The sequence below is a fragment of the Seriola lalandi genome, unplaced genomic scaffold (genome assembly GCF_002814215.2).
Source record: "Seriola lalandi dorsalis isolate HSWRI2012SDOR001 ecotype SW California unplaced genomic scaffold, Sedor1 jcf7180002054968, whole genome shotgun sequence".
Classification (NCBI taxonomy): domain Eukaryota; kingdom Metazoa; phylum Chordata; class Actinopteri; order Carangiformes; family Carangidae; genus Seriola; species Seriola lalandi.
In genome coordinates, this window is record NW_019525519.1 from 850,495 (window position 1) to 872,341 (window position 21,847).

Here is a 21,847-nt window from a genome sequence, read left to right on the forward strand (position 1 = left end):
ACCACCACCACCACCCCCCTCCCTCCTCACACTCTCCCTCACTCCTCCTCCTCCCCTCTCAACCTATAATTCCTCAGCCATTTGTAGATAACAGACACAGGCATGCATGCCCTGCCAAGGCGAGCTGGAGGAGGGGGAGGGGAAGAAGAGGAGAGGAGCTGAGGAGGAGGGGAGGGTGCTCAGCCGGTCACCACATCTGACCCCATTGCTGGGGAGCGACAGGCAGGGTGTGTGTGTGTATGTGTGCATGTATATAGATGAACAGGGGGGGTTAGGTCAAATATCTGAGGCGCCCTTCCCTTCTTGAGACAGTTCGACAGAAAAAGAGAGAGAAGGAAAGAGGAAGAAAGAGGACATGTCCTGGCCTGTGTCAAGCCCTACAGCATGAGAAAGAAAACCTTTGGTGTTAGAATATCTGCCTCAACTGAATTCAGTCTGCTTTATTAACATAATGGTTATGTAACTACTGAAAATGCTTGTCAAGTGAAATTAAAGCGAAAGAATGACAACTGCATCTGGAAAGTAAGGAGTAAAAGTAACGAAATCCATTCTCTCTTAATCAAGCATTACCATAACATACAAACAAGGAAGTCTTATCAAAAATGTGGACGTGCTATCAAACCTTTACAGCACACACACACACACACACACACACACACACACACACACACACACACACGGCGAATACACGCACTGCAATTACAAAGAGTTGTTATCAGGGTGGAGGAGACTACTGCGTAATAGTGCTTGGGGGCGGAGGGCTCAGGAAAAGGGTAAAAGCGTGGGTTTGACTTCCCCTCTGTCTGTCCTGCTGTCATTGCAGGGGTGTGAATGAGTTGTTTCTTTAGTCATTTCCTCCTTCCGTCACTCGTTACTTTTTTCAGAACAAGCGAAGGAGCAAGTGAGCAAGAGCGATGACAGGGAAAGAGATTGTCTTTGGGGGAAAGCTGCACGGTGGCCAGCATTGTGCCAAGGGCCACCTCCCGACAAAGCTCCTCTCTGATGCTCAGGCCATGGTCCGACTCCCCTGAGAAAACACAGGACCGCCACACTCTGCTCTGTCTTTGTGTCTCTCCACTACCTCTTTTCCCTGTCTAGCATCATGAAGATCGCCCTGCTGGTTTTGGAGAGGAGAGTCTTCTTGCTGCCTGTGTTGGTGTTTTCCGACCATATCATGGCAGGTACGGGCTAAGGGGATTGCAGGTGATAACATAGCTTCCCCAAAAATTATGCTTGTTCAGTCTCCCACTGCTGGCACTGAAGTAGAAGTGTAGCTCATGGCAGGGTCCTGCTGGTTGATCAACTTCCCTGTTTTGAACTGGCTTTGTTGCTTAGTATCTCCTATTTCTCTGCCCTCCTCTGTGTCATGTCCAATAAAAGTAAAAATGCTCAAAAAATACAACAAGCTTTACAAGAAATTGGGGAGACCCTACAATAACAGCGGAAAGCTCCTACATTGGAAGAACGAAGAGTTAGCACTTATATTAAGAACAGCGTGGTTAAACAATTGCTACTTCAAGGCACTGAAAATCAAAACATGCACAATAGCATTAAGTGGAAATTGATGACGATACTAAGGTTATGTGGGTGTATATTTCTATTCTCTCGTTTCCATGATTTCTTTCGAAACCGGAGAAATACAAGCCATGCGAGTCACGGCTCAAGTTATGATAAATAGCATGATCCAAGCAACCTAGGCTGAGTAATGTCTTATGAATTTCCAGATAATTGAGCCCGCCGCCAATTCTTAACATCACTCGGTTGCAACACATTTGGTCAGTATTTTAAGCAGGCTCTACCCTTTGTTCCTCAAACATCCAGCAGATGGCATTGTCTCCCAGCTAATCAGAGGGGAGTCCTCTGTTAATGACACGGCATATGACACTATCATTTAATCGAGTGATAAACAAAAGAAAAATAGATTTTAAAATGATTTTTCTGTGGATTATGAAAAGGACAAAGTCTGCATCCACTTGTAACATTTAGAATCTTGCTGCGAAGATCTAAAGAGGTATGAATAAATTAGATCTTTTGGATCTCAAATGTTTAACATTTTTGCTGACAACCCAAGAGTCGGTTACACACCAAACTTCCTGATGTCGTTAACCCTTTAAATGCTGTTAGGCCCTAAGGGAAAACAAAACAAAGCCCTGAAAAAAAAAAAAAAAACTGGAATTCAGATTACAACAAACCACATACAAACATGATCCTGCCCACATACACGCACAAGCACACATACACGCGCACACACACACACAGAAAGCAGATTGACTGCTAAATGGCATACAGTAAACACAGTTTTAACACCCTGCTGGAAGTAAAGCCGATCACTAACTCCCATAGTCAAACAAACACACTGTCACACACAGTTCCACCCTTTTGCTGGTTGGAATGCAGATTATTCTCTCTCTCTCGCTCCCTCTCTCTCGCTCTCACACACACACACACACACACACACACACACACACACACACACACACACACACACACACACACACATAAAAGTAAATCCTCTTGGCTCCTGTATGCCCTGGCCAGTGGGGAGATAATGCAGTGGCAGCTCTAGCGAGTGGTTAATCTTTAACCAGGATGGGATTTGCCTATCAGCTCGTTAAAACTAGCAGGGCAGTGCTACTGGCCCATCTATCTGATCCAGCCACAAACCTTGGCTTGGCCAAGTCCAAAACAGTGTGGACTGGAACTGCACTGCCTACAGCTAACTGTGTATCCATGCCTCTCTTCACTGAGGCAGCAGATGTCTCTTTTCCAGTGGCTTGGTATAGCACACTTTAGGCATGCCACAATATTGTGGTCCTGCTTAGGAACAGAGCCAAACCGGTCAGTGTCTGCCCTCAAATGAGCAATAAAAATGTCATTGCAATAAACTGGTTGGCTCAACTTGTGTGGCCATGCAGGCGACTGAAGCACCATTTTTAAAGTCTTGCTGGGCTTTGAATAGCACTTCTGAATATTTTTGTAACGCCGGTATAACCGCCTTTGTGGTTTGGTGTTTTGTTCCACTCCCACATTCCTGTTCTTACTTTCCTCCAACAAACAGCATCTTCGCTGCTTTCCGATAACATCCTCTTTGCTGTATTCAGATCTGCATTTGCTGTTACAAGACAAACATTTAATCCTGCTTCACATTTCACTAGCAGCCAACCAGAACTACAGAAGTTTAGCCCAATTTGTTATTATGATTGATTTATGATACCAAAAGACTGATGACTAACACTGGTCAACATTGCAGAATATGGGATTTTTTTGTTTTTTTTTTAGAGCTTCTTAAAATAATGCAAGGAAGAATAACAAACATGATGTGGCCATAGTGAACTGGTTGGTTGAAGAGCTGCAGGTAAAATGCGTTTGCTGTTTGTGTGGACCAGCACGCCTATTCAAAATAAGCAACACTTTCTACCATGCCGTCTTGTTGTGGATAAGTGGAAACTCCCTCATTACTCAGATCATGATCTTTGATCACAGATGACACAGGTTCAACCATCCACTCTGCTGAAATGATTTAGATTAAAGTAGCTCAGCCACTGATACAGGAGGGAGTAAGAGATGGCTTGATGAGTATGTGTAATCATGAATGGCTGGCTGACTGACTTGCTACCTGACTTAAGATATGCTGACGGGGGGATGAAAAGGATGAGAGGAGGGTGAGAGGTTCAGCATGAGGGAAATGTCTGACTGAAAATAGATAAAAAATTAAAAAAAAAATGAGGGTGAGGCAGCAATGTGGATGAAACTAACCTAGCAAAACAGGATGTAATATGGGCAAAACAGCCACTACCACAGCCACCCTATCATGCTTCAACCTAAAGTGAGCTTAAAAAAGACAGCTAGTGTAACTGACTGAATGACAGAAGGAAGCACAACTCTTAGTTTTTCACTGTCTATAAATACCACTCGTGCACAGTATCCATAAGAAGAAAAAGAATTTGCAAAAAGAAAAAGAACAAAGGATGATCTTAATCTGGTCAGGCAACCAAAACACAAAGCGGGGTAGGTCATGGAGGTTAAACAGGAGAAACAGGGACCCGACCTCATGAGTGTCTACAAATGCTCATACATATGTAAACCAGAGCCTAGACCTAAACTGATCCTGAACATACCTGGACATGCACAAACACAAGCACACACACACACACACACACACACACACACACACACACACACACACACACACACACACACACACAGTATCGAGGAGCACAGCAGGATAAACCTGCTCTGGTAGTTCCAGGTTTGTTTGACTTCTTAGATGAGATGTCAGAGCAATCTACCCTCAGGCACTATAGAATAGATGTGTATGTGTGCGTGAGTGTGTGCGCACGTGTGAGTGTACGCACACACGCGAGCTCTTGTCTGTGCGCATGCGTGCCATCTCTTTTACTCGATACCAAAGAGAAAACCATAATATAAGAGAAATCCTGAAACAGCAGCACTATGGCTGCAGAGCTGAGGAATCAAAGGGAACAATTCCACAGGAGAATGAGAGAGCAAAAAGACAAAAGGAGAGAAAAAGAAAAGAGAGACAAAGAGACAGAGAGCAAGAGATCAATGAAGAAGCTGAAAGAGAGAGACACAGTATTGCCTGTGTCTGAGCTGTCATTATACAGCAGGCCTCCATTATAAAGCTACAGCAGAGAACAGAGTACATCTCCCTCTGACCTGGCTCGCTTGCAATGTCTTGAACACACACACAAACACACACCACAAACACATCACACACACCTCTGTGCAAAGAGAGCAGTCTTCCTGCCTTTTTGCCTTGTGTGGCTTTAAATGATACGGCTGTGTATGTGAGAGTGCATGTGTGCACACACCTTATTATTCATCCCTCACCTCCTACTTCTCTTCCTCTCTTCCACTTGCTCTCAGTTTTCAACCCCCCACCCACCCACCCCAACCTGCCTGCCAGCAGCTTGCAACAAAAACACTGAGATTTCAAAAGACCAGCCGGCATCTCTCTGCCTCTCTTCACCTTTCTCGCTTTCATTCTCCAACGCACACACATGCGCGCACACACACACACACACACACACACACACACACACACACAGAGAAACAGAGTGTGTCTTGAGGGAAGGCACGAGCTGAGATGATTTTTTTTTTTTCCTCTCCTCCTCCCTGCATCCAACTCACCCACCCCAACAGCGCCATTTCCTATGGCTGTTAATTACACAGTGACTGTGGTAGGGGTTGCTGGGGTTGTGTGTGTATGTCTGTGTGTGTGCATGTCATCTGGCGAGTGTGTGGCTGTGTTCTCTGAGACACCAGTGTGGGCGTATGACAGAACAGTCTGGTTGTACACACACACACACACACACACACACACACACACACACACAGAGACACACACACGTAAGTGCATTCTGTCTGTGTCTCTGGCTCTTTGTGGTCTATGCCCCAGGAGTCAAGCTGCTGTCTGCATGGTTGTGCCCTGTGTAGCCTCTCGCTGAGGGGGACACAGCCTTGCTTCCAGCCCAGCTGTTCGACTGGAAGAGGAGGCAGTTCTGACCATCGCCATCATCATCGGGCCTTGCCGACTCAGTCTTTTTAATCAACCTCACCTGCCAGAGCGAGACAGGAAAGGGTGGAAATGTGGCTCTTCCCAGCAAGTCAGGGAGATACAACAGATGTTGCAGAATTCACATGAACTTATGACACAAAAAGAGGCAAACACATACAAAGGAGGACCTGCCATGGAGCTTATCACGGTTTCTGCACCTGTGATACCTTTTGGTGTACCTTTAGCCACACGAACAGGTACATGCACACACGAACACACAGTTAGGAACAGACAGCCTGCATGTCATGTCCCACAGAGCTGGAAAAAATTTTATTGTTTTGTACTATAAAGCTCTCAGTGCCTGGGGACATCACTGCACGTAACATATTTCGGTTACTATCATCTTTCAATGGTCTCCTTCGCTCTTCATCTCTCACTCTATTCCTCTCCCTCCACAAGCCTCCTGAGGAGATGAGAGCTGTTTCTGCTGGCTCCCCCTCAGGGATGGTCACAAGAATCGATACTTCGGTACAAAGTCGATGCCAAAATTCTGAAAATGTGACGGTACCTGTGTCGTAGTTACTGGAGATGTGATTCTTCCGAGACTAACGAGGAAAGTATAACAGAGTTCTAGTCCGACATCACACTTAACAATAACAACAAAATGTGGAATGGCAGCAGGTCCGGCTGCAGCAACAGGTCTACTGAGACTTGTGGGAAAAAAAAAAAAAGAAAAAAAAAAAAATATCACTATATCATTGATATTTCGTATTTGAAGTGGATCAGCAGGGACAAGTTATGAACAACCAAAAGCCAATATGCAAAGAGTAGCACAGAGCATTTGAAATGAAAGGAGGGAACTTATATAAGCAGCTCAAAGACAGACATCTAGATCTGTACACAGAATTCAAGGTGAGCGATTTCAGTTATTAACTTTATATTAACATGTCGACAGAATGTTCATCTCCAAAAATGTTTCCATTATTGTATGTGAATTGCGACAGCTGGTGTCTGTTGTAGTAACGCTCCACACACAACGTTCACAAAAGCTAACGTTGTCTTGTTTAGGCTAACATTGCGACAGTTCAGACATGAGCTGGGTGCTCACAACATTAGCAGGTGACCATCATTATATAACACTGACTTTTTAACCAAATATTTTCACACCATGGGCCTGTCACCTTCTTAGTCAATTTAAATTGATGCTTGGAAACTGACTGTATAGAAGTCAGTGCATGTGTATGTATATGCAGCAGCCTCTGTCGTTTTGTGTTTGTGCTGTGGTATTGAATTTGGTATCGAGAATCGTGGAATTTCGTTGGTACCAAATTCCTGGTATCATTACATTCCTCGCTCCACTACATACACTCCTCACTTCATCCTCTCTTTACCCTCTCTCTCCCATCTATTCTCTGTTTCTCTCTGATGTACTCTGCTGGGTTGTGGTTGCCTAATTAGCACTCCAAGTACTCTGCATGCGTCCTGACCCCCAAGCGACTCCACCGCACACGCACACAGACACACACAGACACGTGCAAAGCACCCACTTGACTTTCCATAGCAGGGTCCGGTTGCTGAGAGTTGCCCTGTTGTACTCTTGTAATTGGTATAACCGGTGTGTGTTCTTGCTCGAACATGTCTGTGTGTGCATGTGTGAATGGGTGGATGTTGAATGGTCCAGCCACAAAGACAAGGTTTGTCTTGGCCACAGAGCTGATACGTGTGGTGTCCTTCATTCTTTCAAGTATTTGACTTGTCATTTGTAGAACAGAAACTCATCAAAAAATGGTATTATTCTACAACATTTTTGAGGGTCAAACCAGATTATTTTTTAATGGCTCTTGCGTTTCTGAAAATTCCATTTTCAGAGTAGGGTTACAATCTGCTTTAGCATTGGTATTGCTCGGTTGTTAGCTGGACCAGTGGAATGTGCGCAACCCTTCAAAATCAGGCATATGATGAATGACTGACCCATCCTTTCAAAAGCACAAATCCTTAAAACTTTTCCTAGTCTAGACAGGAAATATCTATGAATATAAAGATAAATGATGTTCAATTACCATAGGTTCCGCATGACCTGGGCTTCAGAGCAGAACTGAAACAATTAGTCGATTAAAAGTATAGGCAGCAATTCTAACACAATACACTTTTTGTGTAAGTGAATATCTCCTCACTGGGTGTTCTGTGTGCGCTCAAAAACAATCACGTATTTGTAGATAGCCCTGGCTCTGTAAATGGGAAACAAACAAAGTGGTTTGGACCGAGACACAAAAAACTATTCCAGAAAATCAGCAACAGGGGGCGTTCATGCTTGTGCACAAGATAGGGTGCTGGTAGCAGCTGAACTCCGACCTCTGCCTCATCTTCTGCTGTGTCCTTGCCCATGAGAAACATAGCTACACCATGATAGTAATGATTTGGTCAGGACTCTACAATCGAAAAAATTATCTGCAGATGAATCAATATTGAAAATAATTGTTACTTGCAACCCTACTTAAGAGAGGCTGGAATTTACATTCAACATCCACTCACAATGTACAGCAGGGGAGAGAGTTTCAAAAATGCATTTATTCAGAATATTTCTATTAAAGCTATATGAAAGCCATGCAAAAGCTTTCTTTTGGAAGATGACCTTCCTGTGTATTTATTTTATCCGTTTACTAAATTATGGCATATTTTGTCAGTCAGTTGCAGTGCAAAGGGGAAACACATATGGTTGAAACTGAGATAAGAGACGACACCTACGAAAGATGTGAAACTGAGATATAAACAGAAACAAAAGGACACTGCCCAAAATGGATAAACTTTAGTTATGCAAATGCCAGCCAGATAAAACAAATCTAGCTGGCAACTAGATCTTCTGTGAAGCACGTTTTACATGACAACTGTGGCCTCCACCAACAAAGGTATGCAGTTCTGCCCATGAGCTGATTAAAACACATGGCCACAAAACCCACTTCACTTCTTCAGGCACATATCTGACCTTGCTCTCATACACAAGGAGGCATGCTAGCAAACAGACACACACAATATGACAGTCAGCTGATATAGCAGATATCTCGGAGATGGAGAAAGAGAGAGAGAGAAACAGAGGAAGCGAGAGAGAGGCAAACAGACAGACACGTTAAAAAGAGATAGAAGCAGACACAGATAGAGGGGAAAAGGGAGATGATGATGTGATAGCAAAAGAAAAGGCCTTTGTTGAGGAGTAGCCTTTAGCACAATGCTGGGTTATACTGTGAGAGTATGACTGCAGAAAGCACAAAGACAAGACAGATAGACACAGACACACACTATATGATACGTCACACACACACACACAGACACACATACACACAGACACACACACACACAGCACACACAGACACACACACACACACCAAAAAATGCTGAATGAAAGAGGCCCTGTTTGGTGAGGGCAATAGTCAAGTATGGTCAGTATTGAGTGTGTGTATGATTCGCTTATCTCCTGCTCTCATGTTGCCTGTGTTGTGTTTGTTTGGCCAGTGCTTATCAGGTCCTGCGGTATGACAACGACAGCAGCAAACATCAGCTACACAAACATACACACATAATCTGAAGATATCTAGAACATGGTTTGGTCTGACTTGTGCGAATGAAAATGTTTTCTTTTTTTTTTTTTTCTTTTTTTTTGGTTCCCCTCATAATTTAATCCAATGTGAAGATTGAGAACACAAACAGAGTTAACATTGTGAAAAAGTTTCTGGAGGTTACTTCACTGCAGAGCGCTGTGCTGTGTACTACTGTCTAAATGAAATCACACTGGATACAAAAGTAGCATGTCTCCAGTGCCGTTCAGGGAATGGGTCTTATAGCATGGGACTCAGCACCACAAACAAGGAAAAGTGTGACTCTGTCTAACTCAACTGGCTTCTGCCATGATTCACTTCAATGGCACCAAGGCAGAAGTTTGGTAAATGGGAATACAAACTGTGGAATCAGCATTACAAACAAAGCTAAATGAACAGGGCTAGAAATGGTTTAGTAAAACATGTTAAAAATGAGAAAAAACAGCCAAATTCTTCCTTTTTTTCATTTGTGTATCTTATAATAAGCAACTGTTCCAGGTCAATTACCCCCGTATTGAAGAGCAATGGGGCAAATCAGGTGACTAGGCACTTGTTAACATCTGCTTGCAACATCCTTACACACTCACACCTACAGATGAAGATGAAAATGAAGATCTAAAATGCATTCACAAAAAACTCCCATGTTACATAAACTGTACTGATCAGCAAAATCTATGATCTGTTACTATTTTCACTCCCTATCTCTAAGTGAGATCTACACGGGGGGTATGAGATAACGATCTTTAGTTTTCACAGTGGGGCATTACAGAAAGGCTTTAGTCCACAAATTGGGGCCAAGACTCTCAAACTCTGTTCTCACAAAAGCAACATCTACTTGTCAACACCAGCAGCTGTATAAGGATTAACTGTAATAACTGTACAATTCTGGACGCAGCTTTTATTGGGGACCAGCCCTTTTTTTTTTTTACGTGTTTACATTCCCTTCAGCCTTCTCCAGCTATTAATGCGATCTCTAACAAGTTCTACTGAATCTACAATTATTGTAAAGCCATACATTTCTGTTGTCTGTCACTAGGAGTGTGAGCCAGGCTGTGTGACAAGGACATGCGCTCACGCTCGCTCACACGCACGCACGCACGCACACATGCACGCACGCACGCACGCACACACACACACACACACACACACAATGCCTTGTGGTTAAAAATTAAGTACTGTTTAACGGCAATGCTGGAACATGCGTCTCTGCACAGGCAAAGCTTACAGAGCAGGTTAGGCTTGCTCTCAGTAAATACATACAAACACACACAAAAAAAAGTGATAGGCAGTTTTATAAGTGAAATATGGAGCAAAAAACTGTAGACAGGAGAACAAAAGTCATGAGCTACGGGAAGTTTTTGGCAATCTGATTAACAGCTTCTCCCTCTGCCCATGAATCTGTCCGTCTGTGTATCCATCCAACTTTCTGTCCGTCTTTTCTTCAGATAAATACTTTATGACCTGTTTGTTCAGCTGTCTTCACTGGTCATCACATTTACAGCTTACCTTTACTACCGGTTTTTACACCCAGTAGGGGATGCTTAGATACACAAAATCACTCCCACTTACTCTGTCCATGCTAAAGGGGGGACACACAGAAGAACAGAGACCAAGACAGACAGAGAGAGGGAAAGGGAGGTGGCAGAAGAGATGGAGACATGTTGGACGAAGAAAACCTTAATTTCCTAAACATCCTACAGCGGTTTCTCTTCCATCACACAGTCAGACCACACAGCAACCCTGCCCTGACACACAAAGAGAGCCGTGTGTGCACCCGCATTTTCATACCACCTCAGGACATTGTTGTAATGCTAGTCAAATCCAAGCCTCGCCCTGTCAAACACATCCCATTCTCTCTAATAGGGAACTATGTAAACCCATGCAAAGGCCTCTCTACAGTCTGTGCTATTCAAAGCTATCAATGTGGGCTGTTGATAAGGAAATGCAAAGTGGGTCACCTTTAACTCCAGGCTCCTTGTGTAAACAGTGCGGGGAGCTGCTTGGGACTCTCCTAATCACTCTCTAAACAGAGCCAGGTGCTGTTGCCACAGACAAACTGTCACCAACACTCTGCTCAACACAGCTGCTGTCTAGCCCCCAGACACTCGCAGCACTGCAGGCTACCGCAGCATGACAAACAGCACAACGACACCTGAAAACATGCCAACCTTGTATAGGCGCCATTGCAGCATAAAGGTTCAACAACTTTTAAATGGCAGATCACAAGCGAGAAATTTGTTCCTGAGAGCAAAATTTGCATAAGTAATCTTACACTCTTATCATGTGCTGAAACATCAGACACATGTAAGTCTGACATAGGAGGATAAATTCACCCAAAGTCAGCCAACTCAGTTTTTTTTTAATCACTTCTGCCAAGGAGGTTATGTTTGTTCCTGTTACTTAGTTTGTCTGTCTGTTGATAGGGCCTCATAAAAACTTCCTGTTAATGAAATTTGGTACACAGATAAAGAACATGTTGCATTTGAGAGAAATGTAGCATTTTTGCCACTGGACAATTTTTTGTTTTTTTGGTATTACTATGACACTCTCACAGATCAAGACGATTCTGAATCCTCAAGAAAAGTTTGCACATAGACAATCAGATTGAGAAGTGGCTGATGGTATGCCACTAATGGTAGAGCCGGCACCGGCATATACTGTTTCCCAATAGCAGCTGCCGCTTGAAAGTGTTGGTCATTGACAGAAATGCTTATGTTTTTCCTGTCTGTTCCTTTGTCGGGATATGTGCAATGTTTATGCGAGAGTAATTCTTTTATTCTGATTCTGACTCTGGGCTAATATTGTCTTTGTAAGCCTAGCCACAGCAGGCGGTCTGACTAATCAATAACAGGAATGTACAATTTGCAGCTAACCAACCAAATAATCCATATTTATTTTTTTGGCATGTTGAATTTATCAGTAGAACGCGATCACACATGACATCATATAAAATTCCATGTTGTGGAGCATTAACTAGGCATATGAATGGCACCTTATTTATCATTCACCATAAATCCTTTGAATGAGTAACAGTTCGCATTGTAGCATAAACCATAGACGTGATTGGCATAGATATTGGGGTATTTCCTCACTGTGATCCATCTTTGGATAGTCTGAAAATACTAAAATGACTAAGTGGATGTCTGCCATGTGGGTGGAGCAAACTGAACCACAAAGAGAAGTTGTGTTATGGTTCACAGAAAGCATAAAATGTACTACTTCTATTTAACATACAGTATACAGTGGTGTCTGAGCCATGGTGTGTGAACCAACAAAATTATGGAAATGCTGGCCTTTTCTGGCGGAGTTCTTGTTGTGTCATGAGTCAGCAAATGGTACATAAATATAAGTATCTGGACTCTGCATCTGTAGCTCGCACATGTGCATGAACACAAAATGCATGAGCCAAGTCTTACACATGTTGAGCACTCGCCAGTTCTTGAAAATAACTTCCATTACTTTGATATATTTTTTCATGTAACTCGCATGTTGTTTTAATTTTAGTCAGCATCTATGCCATGTCCTTTGGTAGCTACCATAGTAGCAATGACTGATCCTAATCTAGCAGCTCCCTGACATGCTCACTGTTCTTCCTCACAGATTTGAAATGTTATTAATCATTACAATGGGAAATTTGGCCACTCCTGTTCAGGGAAGACTTGAAATTGTAAAAGTAATGGAAATTCTCTTGCATGGAATCAATCTAAGAGATCCAAGACATTAAAATAAAACCTCCAACAGCGATAGCTGTGATATCAGAACTGGGGGATCTATTTCAAGCACACTATTTGTAATCCCAGTGAAAAAGCAGGGGGGCATAATAAAAATTAAACCCAAGATTAGAAGCTGCTTTCAGTTTCAGATAGACTGAAAAGGTTTTGTACGATGAAAAAAAAAAAAAAAAAAAAAAAAAAAAAAAAAAAACGTGGGACGACAACAATTCTGTTCTATTAAAGTTTTCTGAGGCTGCAAAAAAAAAATTACATCAGTTTGATATTTGTAAACACTGGAGTAAAACAGGTCAAAATTTGAATTCTGATTGGTTAGGGAATACATAAAGCTGAGAGACAGCGGTCAGAGATTATCCTGTGACAGCAGCCTATGATAGGGTGTGTTTGACTATGCGTTCGTATGGGGGGTTTCCTATATCAAAGTAATACTGTAGTGTAGCGGTGACACTGGCTGTCGTCAGTGTTAAAGGTGATAGGTCAAGCCTTACTTTGACCTCAAATGAAGATAAACCACAAACAGAAAGCACTCAGTGCACATAACCATCAAGGCTTAATCTGGATCAAGATCATCATCAAAATACAAATAGTGATTGACAACCATAGGATACATGTCCCATGTGTCAGTTTTTGTTTTTCATTCATTAAGCTCATTTGAGCACAAAAAACAGCAAAATGTCTAAAATTACCTATTCATAAATGCTAAATCCTTTAACAAATTCCCGTATCCGCACCAGAACTAATCACTTGTTTCAAGGGAATTTTTTCCATTGAAATTTCTATCATGTTTTGGCACCTGGCACCTTACAAACAGACACTTGGCCACATAGCCTCCTTAGTGAGATATTATTCTAACAACTAGACATAAAACTGAAATTGATATTTTTGATATATTAAAATAAACAAAAAACAAAAAATGTTAATGAAAATATCAAAATTTTGTTGTTGTTATTTACAAGTAAAAGGTGAAACATAGAAACAATGCATTATACACCAGAGTTATGCTAAAAAATGACATCACCCAGCTATGTTACATGCAGACAAGCGCCCATGTAATGAATGACCAATCGAACACCAGTCAGTAGCTGTTAAAAGACACCAGTAGAAAGTTTCACTATAAAAACCAGGAGGCTCTAATTCCCTGCTCTTGCAGTTATGGCTAACCTTATCAGCAGCAGCTAAAACACACAACAAGGCTCCTTCTGGCTACAGATAAACTCAACCCGCAGCACAGTGTGTTCAGTAAAGCCTGTTGCTTCATCGCTGTGTTTGTAGACCGTGTTTTAAACCCGAGAGGTGTGTGATGAGCGTGATGAGTATTGCGTGTGTGTGCGTGTTCCCAAGCACAAGCAAGCAGCTGCTATACTCGCCTGCAGTTCAAGAGAAGTGAAGGAGCGCGTGGGAAGTGATTCAACACGGTCCACCTGCCACGCGCACGCGTACACACACACGCACAGGGTCAAATCCTTCACCAGAGAGCACCAAATGGTCAACATGTGTCACTTTTGCAGTCAGTCACATTTATACTGTGAAAAAGCCCCTTTCCTACTCTAAAGGAGTAGCCCAGACCAGACGCTCTCCCAATAAATTTAATGGAGCCAGCATGACTGGAGACTGCGAACTAGCAACCAAGTAAAGACAATAATACAAATTTACAAAGGGGACCTACAGTGAACGTAAATGGCTTACGCAAAAACCCCGAGGGCTGTGCTTTACATAATAAACACAACAGTGCACCGGTAACAATGTTACAAGAAGTTAGTTTTAGGGGGTGGGGGTCGCCCGCTATTCCTTTCAGTCCTTCGGGCTAATCTGCATTTTGAAACATGATTTGTCTGAAAATCCTTCACAAAATGACACATTAATACTGAATGATAAAAAAATAAAGATTAAATCACCACCTAAACGCGCCGGAGTACCTCTTTCTGTTGTACTGACTCTCTTTTTTTGTCTTTCTTGTTTCTCTTTCTCACTCACACACACGCGCGCGCGCGCGCGAACACACACAAACACACAGACACACACACACACAGACACACAAAACCTCGCGCGCACACCCGCGTGCAAACGCAAGGGCTAGGCACCCGACCTTCGAAAAAAAAGAAAAAAGAAAAGAACTAGCACTCGTTTCCTCGACATCGTAATGACTTCCTCAACAAAACCCTCGCCGTATGCTCGCTCGTTTGCACAAACAACCTCCGGGTTTGAAAACATAACTACAGATTTACACACAGTCACTCACCGCAAACAAGTATGGGCTATTCCAGTGTTCATAAATTTGTAAATGTCTCCCTCCGTTAGCGGCGAAAGCGCGGATCCATCCCTCCGTCGAGAACAGAGACTCGGCACTTTTGTTGTCACGCAGGAAGCTCCGACGCCTAGCGAGGCCACAGGGACGGAGCAGAGCAGAGCAGAGCAGAGCGCCGGGGAGAGGAGGAGAGAGGCGGCCGAGCCGCTGGGAGCCGGGAGGTGGGGCTTCCTCTCCGGCGGGGGCCGGACAGACAGACAGAGACAAGCCGGAGGGGCGGGGGGTTGAAGCACCTGCTCCCCCCCTCCCGTCACGCCTCCAGTCCACAGGGCTGACCCCACATTGTCCCCCAAATGGGATAAAGAATGTCCAATCCATCCCTGACCAGGATGGAGAGAGTCACTTCCTGTTCATTAAAAATGACTACAAATCTGCGACTACCATATACCAACAAGTTCAATTTGACAAATAAAATGAGACAAAATAAATAGCCAATTATCTTTCATATTCATTAACACTATAATTAATTAAATAGAACACTTGTATTTATGATTTTGCAGACAACACTGCCTAATTATTGTGTTTTTTTTTTATCTTTATATAGCTTATTTATGTTAGCCATTATTTTAAAATCCATGTTTTTAAAAAAAACAAAACATGGATTGTTCTTTTCATACAATGCCCAACAAAAGCATATTTGAGATTAACTAATGATCTGTGGTCAATGAGGATGATTCAGTTATGATATTAATGAATTAATTGGTCAGCCACAACATTAAAAGGAGTTACCAGTTTTATTGTTTTGGCTGAACGTCATAGATATGATTTAATGAGAAATATCTTCAATCTGGATGAATTTTAAGCTTTAATAATGGTTTCCAATAACCAACAGATATCAAAGAATGAGACACTGATGTTTTGTTAGTTGCTGATATGTATGACAGTATAGGTTCATGAAAAGGAGAGTAATTCCACCAAGTGTCCACAAGGGGACAGCCACCTACCAAAAGCACAGAGGAGACTCAGCTGACAACCTCTACCCCTGCCTGGCTTATCAATGGTTTTACTGTGGATTAGATACCAGCGACTGCACACGCTGTAAAATCAAAGCCGCACTTGTAAGCAGTAAAGACAGGGTGTTCTCCCAAAGCCAAGGATGAAAATAAGGATTAAGCAGGTGATGGTTGGGGAGGAAGTGGGATGAGGTCTTTTTCACATTGTGCTGTCAATTGCTAATTGCTATGATGCACTGGATCAAATGCAAGCCTAATTACGTATTGTGTGTCTCCTGCCACAGCCCACTTCTCGATGCTAACAGAAGGCACAGCAGAGCAGAGAAAAGAAACGCTACCCAACACACGCAGCATCCCCCTCTGGGCAGCATGACCCTCTTTCTTGTATGTGAGTGAATATACTGTGTGTGTGTGTGTGTGTGTGTGTGTGTGTGTGTGTGTGTGTGTGTGTGGTAATGCTTGTGTGTCTTGTCTTTCATCCATGTGATAGTGTATCCCTCACCTCTACTTGACCTGCGATAGAGAGCGAGAGAGAGCAAGTAGACAAGGTATCCTGACTAACGATGCAGCGCCGAGACCTCAGCCTTTGATCTGCCTGCTGTCTGTACACATGCTGCTCCCTACCCCACACCCCCACCGACACCCCGACACCAGATCTCTAGACACTGAATGAGCCCCCTTCTGTTAAATTAGTCAAATAATCAGTCATTAGAGTATTAAAATGTCTAGTTGACATATAGTTATTCACAAAATATGTTCTTCAATAAGCACCAGATCGCTCAGCATGAATGCATTTATCTTTGGAGGGACAGGAATACTGGTGAGAAAAGAATGTTTTTATTTTTCAATTAAATCAACGCTGTGACTATTAGTTGCTTAATATTTTTTTGAGACAAGAGCAGGCCTACTACACACACACAAACAAGGTAAAAATATGCTAAAAATACATGAACAACAATTGCATAAACACGTATGCTGCTCTCACCTTGCTTACTCATTGTCACCTTTCTCATCCATTGTAAAAAAAAAAAAAAAGATTCAGCTTTTAGCTCACAATGTAATTAAAATACGACCTAAAGAGTCTGAGAACAGCTTTTAAATGCTTGCCCCATTTAGAGTTATTTAACACTCATGTTTTCGTCAACAGTTTCTGACACACACACATCCTTTCAAAAATACACATTTGCACTGTGTATCTCCCACAATGAGCCTTCGTCCAATTACTATTCCTCCTCTCAGCCACAGGTGCACTACTGTACAACTAAGGACGTCTGCAAGATATTCCTCTGCTCCTCCTCATGTCCTCTCTCCATCCCTTCTTCCTCACCTCCAGCTTCTTCCTTTGATACTAAACGCCCCGCCCAATTCCACCATCCCTCATTGATTTGACTACTTGCCATTTCACATTCTTGCTCCTAACATCCTCCTCCTCCACCTCCTCCTTATCCCTGCAGCCTTTACCTCCCTATGCACCACCTCTCTCTTCAGCCCCTCATTTCTCTCTCTCTCTCCCCCCTCTCTCTCTCAGCAGCGGACCTGGCCTTAGGCATCGTTAGCTTAATTTAATAAAGGGGCTTAAGCTTTTGAGAGGCTTTTGAAGGATCTGACTGCTGTTACATTCATTACAATCTATCAGCCACAAGAGACACAGCCTTGTTGCATGGCTGAGACAGGGAGTGAGTGTGTATATATATGTGTGTGTGTGTGTATTGGGGTGGTTGTAATAAAAGTGGTTGTAATTATTAGAGCGATGATGGAATCACACAATGTGTAAAGTCACAACTTACTCCTGCTCTACCTAGTAGTAGCCCAGAGCTGGTTGTACAGTGTGTGTCTATATTGTACACACTGTATATGTGTCAGCAGACACATGTTGTGCATGCCTGTATGCATATCGGTGGTGGAGAGGAGCGTTTGGCAGATGAATTGCCTGGCACTGTGAAAGCATGCACGCTTTCCTCCCCCTCGGCATCTAAAAAGAATGGCTCATTCACCTCCTTTTTGAACCCCCTCACTCCTCTCAAAGACAAACGGCACAAACTCCCCCCACCCCCTGCCTCGCCTCCATTATGTGGACGACAAGTGGCAGCTCTTTGAGCCTTTGCCATAGGGAGACACACTCAGAGGATGGGTTAGAAAAGATCTCAGACCCCTTTTATTCCAACCCAGTATCTTAGGCTTTGACTCCTACCTCCACATCCCCACGGCACCTCAGCAGCAACCAGCAAGCGGGCACAAAAAATGCAGAAGAAAACCAATTGGCTTTGCATATGTCCGCGCATGTACAAGTATATGTGCATACGTGCGTGACTGAGTTAGGGCTGGAGGGCAAATGCTATACCTCCTGGGTGAGTGTTCCACATTCCTCCCATGCAGATATTAAATTAAGGCGAAAAAAGTAATTAACATGCAGATCAGATGCCACACAGAAGACAAGAAGAGGGGCTATGCAAAGTGACAGTTAAAGCAAGAAAGAGAGAGAGCGCGATGGATGGAGTGAGAACAGGAAGAAATAGCGTGGAAGAGTGATGCCCTGCACTGTTATTTACCTCACTGACTGACCTGCTGTCATCAGGGTGTTAGCACACAGCTGTGCACTGCTATCCTACACATATGTATGTATACAAACAGGAAGAATGCCTACAGCTACAACTTATATGATTTTTCACTTAATTGATTATCATTTTCAATTAATCTAAGTCATTTTCTTGATTAATTGATTAATTGTTTGTTCAAAAAAATAACTTTAAGAAATAACAAAAAAGTCAACAATTATTTTTCTGTAAATTAATTAATCGACCAGTCATCCCTGCTCTTACACAATCTATTAGTAAACTAAACTAAGATTTGACCATTCTGTAACCCTAACCCTAAACCATGGATATCTTTATTTGATTTACGATCTAATGCCATGTAATACATGTCCCTAGAACAAATCTTATCTTATGTTGGGTAGGTGTACCTCATTTTTAGAGGTAAACATGCAATTCTTAACAACATCTAGAGGTGATATCAAACAAAACACCAAAACACATCAGCCCATAATTTTACAAAATATCAGTCTTGAAACAAAGACAGACCTAATAGCCATTCTCACAGGGTTCTCCTATGCAGCATTTTTCAAATGAAAAAAAACCAACAAAGAAAAAGTAAATATATTCTGTAACCATGCAAAAATTGAATATCGAATAATTCATTCACAACATATTTGCATTAAACAATACAACCACCACCTGAAAATGTCAAACTAACATATACTCCAATTAGTAATAGAGATGAAGCAGTTTGTTGCTTGCTTGACGCTTTAACCCAGACCCCAGCATCACAGCTGAACACCACCACACACCTTCTGACTGACAGCCACACAGGACCAATCACAAGACACTTATGTATCCTTTAGCCAATTAGAAACGCAGGGGGATGGGTTGTCTCTAGGCCCGATTGCGCTAGAAATAGACTTTGAGGAGATTAGATGAGCGTTGCACAAAAATCTCTTTCATATTTACTTTACATTGCTGTAAATATGCTGCTTATCCCCCTCTCTCCTTATTTGTGCTGTACATGCAGCACCATACAGTTTAGCTTGAAATGCATGCTGTAAAAACTGAGCAAAGGCCACAGAAAAAAAGAGGAAAATAATAAAACCAAGGAATAAAAAGAGATGTGTGGAAGCGTCACGGGTTAGTGCAAGGAGTAGGAAGGAGGTCTGTGGACTGAGCATGCTTGGCTGTGTTCCCTCCTCGCTATCCTCCTATTATCTGGGTGTCTGTGTAAGTGCGTGTGAGCAACAGGGGAGTAGGGTGAGGCCTATTAACAGACGTAGTGGTAATAGGCAGGGGGAACCAGGATGTGTCTGAGCCACTGACCTGCCCATTAGCTCTCTCCACTCCGCTAAGCCCTCACATCGATCACCCAGCCACACATCATTGATCTGGAAAACCAGGCACGAGCGCACTACTTAGACATACCCTCCGTCTCTCACGCCTCTTTGTGTTACCGTGTACGTGTGAGAGATGCGTGTGCATGTGCATGTGTGTGTGTGTGTGTGTGTGTGTGTGTGTGTGTGTGTATGTATGTGTGTGTGTGCATGTGCGTGTGTGTGTGTTTGTGGGGGTATGGGAGGGGGATGGTAAATGTGTGTGTTTGCTACATGTGCAACAGCTTGTGTGGTCCTGTGTGTTTTGTCCTTATGAATGTTAGACAGACCCCTGTGTATGAGTGGACACACACATCCACACACGCCTTTCATTACACATACAAAAAGGCCAAGGAATTTCAAAAGCTTGCTGTTATATCATTCCTCCCATTATTCAAATGTATTCCACCTTCCCACCTCTCTGCTGTGACATAATTAACAGTGTACACTCCTCTATTAGCCACGCTGACGGCAGCTAATTGTTAGCTGTCAGTGTGAATGTTCAGAGCACATAGACACCCTTAACCCCCTGCGCACTTTGCCCATGTGCATACACACATACATAGACAAGAACAAAACAGATATATACTCATACAATTGCACACTCATTGTACCTTGGTTTGATATTGTACTGTACATTTTGACCTGTGTACATTTCCTGCTCTAACTTCAGCAGCAGGTAATTAAGAGTTGAATCTTAATTGTCAGTATCTCAGGTGCTAATTAGATTAAATTGTCCCCACTTCACTCTCTTTGTAGAGATGAAGCCCAACCACCTGTTCCCCTGAATACAGCAGCGGACAGAGACACCAGAATAACAATTTTTCTCTCTGACAGAGACAGAAAGCAAAGATAAGAGAGGGGTGAAGGCACAATAGGAGGTTACAGAAATGACAATTTCACTGTCAATTTTAAAGCAGAAAAAGAGAGAATAAAGGGTGAAGGGTGAAGTGCAAGGGAGGGCAAAGGGAACAACGAGGAGGATACAAACAGAGAGTGAGTAAAAGAAAGAGAAGGGACCAGTACAGATGGACACATCTGCATCTTAGTCAGCGAGCAGCAGATGGGACTGTATGTTTCTGTAAAGAATGGAGGAAAAAATAAACCTGTAACATGGTACACAGAAAGTGTGAGCTCCTGTTGTAACACATACAAATTTGTGCAAACATACAGCACTTTGACAACAAACAAAGCAATGAAACAGGTGAATAAATGACTGTAAACAAGAACTTTACATTTGTCTAAGTTTGAAAGTAAGCTCTGGTATCGCTTGTGTTGAATGTGTTCGGAGTTAATCACAACGTGGTTTGTCGGTTTTTTATTCCTCCGTCCACCAGTGAAGTTGCAATTCACATCCATGTCTGTCCAGACTCATATAATATATTCAGTGAAGACTGGTTTTGTCCAAAAATGTGTTTTGTAGAGTCACAGTGACCTTGACCTTTGACCACTAAATTGTAATCAGTTCATCCTTGAGTCCAAGTGAATGTTTCGCACATAAAAACCAGAATGCCTGTTGGTTTGGGTCGAGTTACTACTCTCTCAGACTCAGTGTTGCAACAGAAATATATGGCCCTAGCCACAATGTAGCACAGATGTACAGATGGATGGATGGACAACCTGAAAACATAATGTCGCTGGAGCAAAGGCATAAAAACCCTGGATCTTTTCCATTATCCCTGTCCTCTCACTCACGCTCACTCCTCTATACTCTCACTCACAGCCCCCACACACACACATAGCCTCAAACAGATGGCAGAGGGACGATGATAGCCAAACCAATTATTTATCTAATTATGACTTACCACTTAACAGCCCAATGTCACCCCCCCCC

General features: G+C 42.8%; 1 protein-coding gene across 4 annotated transcripts in view; it reads right to left on the reverse strand.

Annotated features, from left to right (window-relative positions):
* Positions 1-21,847, reverse strand: part of gse1b (Gse1 coiled-coil protein b) — a 168,419-nt gene that overhangs the window by 27,856 nt on the left and 118,716 nt on the right. Inside the window, exon 1 of one of the 4 annotated variants that reach the window (XM_023395752.2) lies at positions 15,079-15,284. The exons of the other annotated variants lie outside the window; for them this stretch is intronic. The gene's annotated coding sequence lies outside the window, so the exon portion shown is untranslated. Of the gene's footprint in view, positions 1-15,078; positions 15,285-21,847 lie in introns of those variants that run through there. 4 annotated transcript variants of the gene reach the window in all.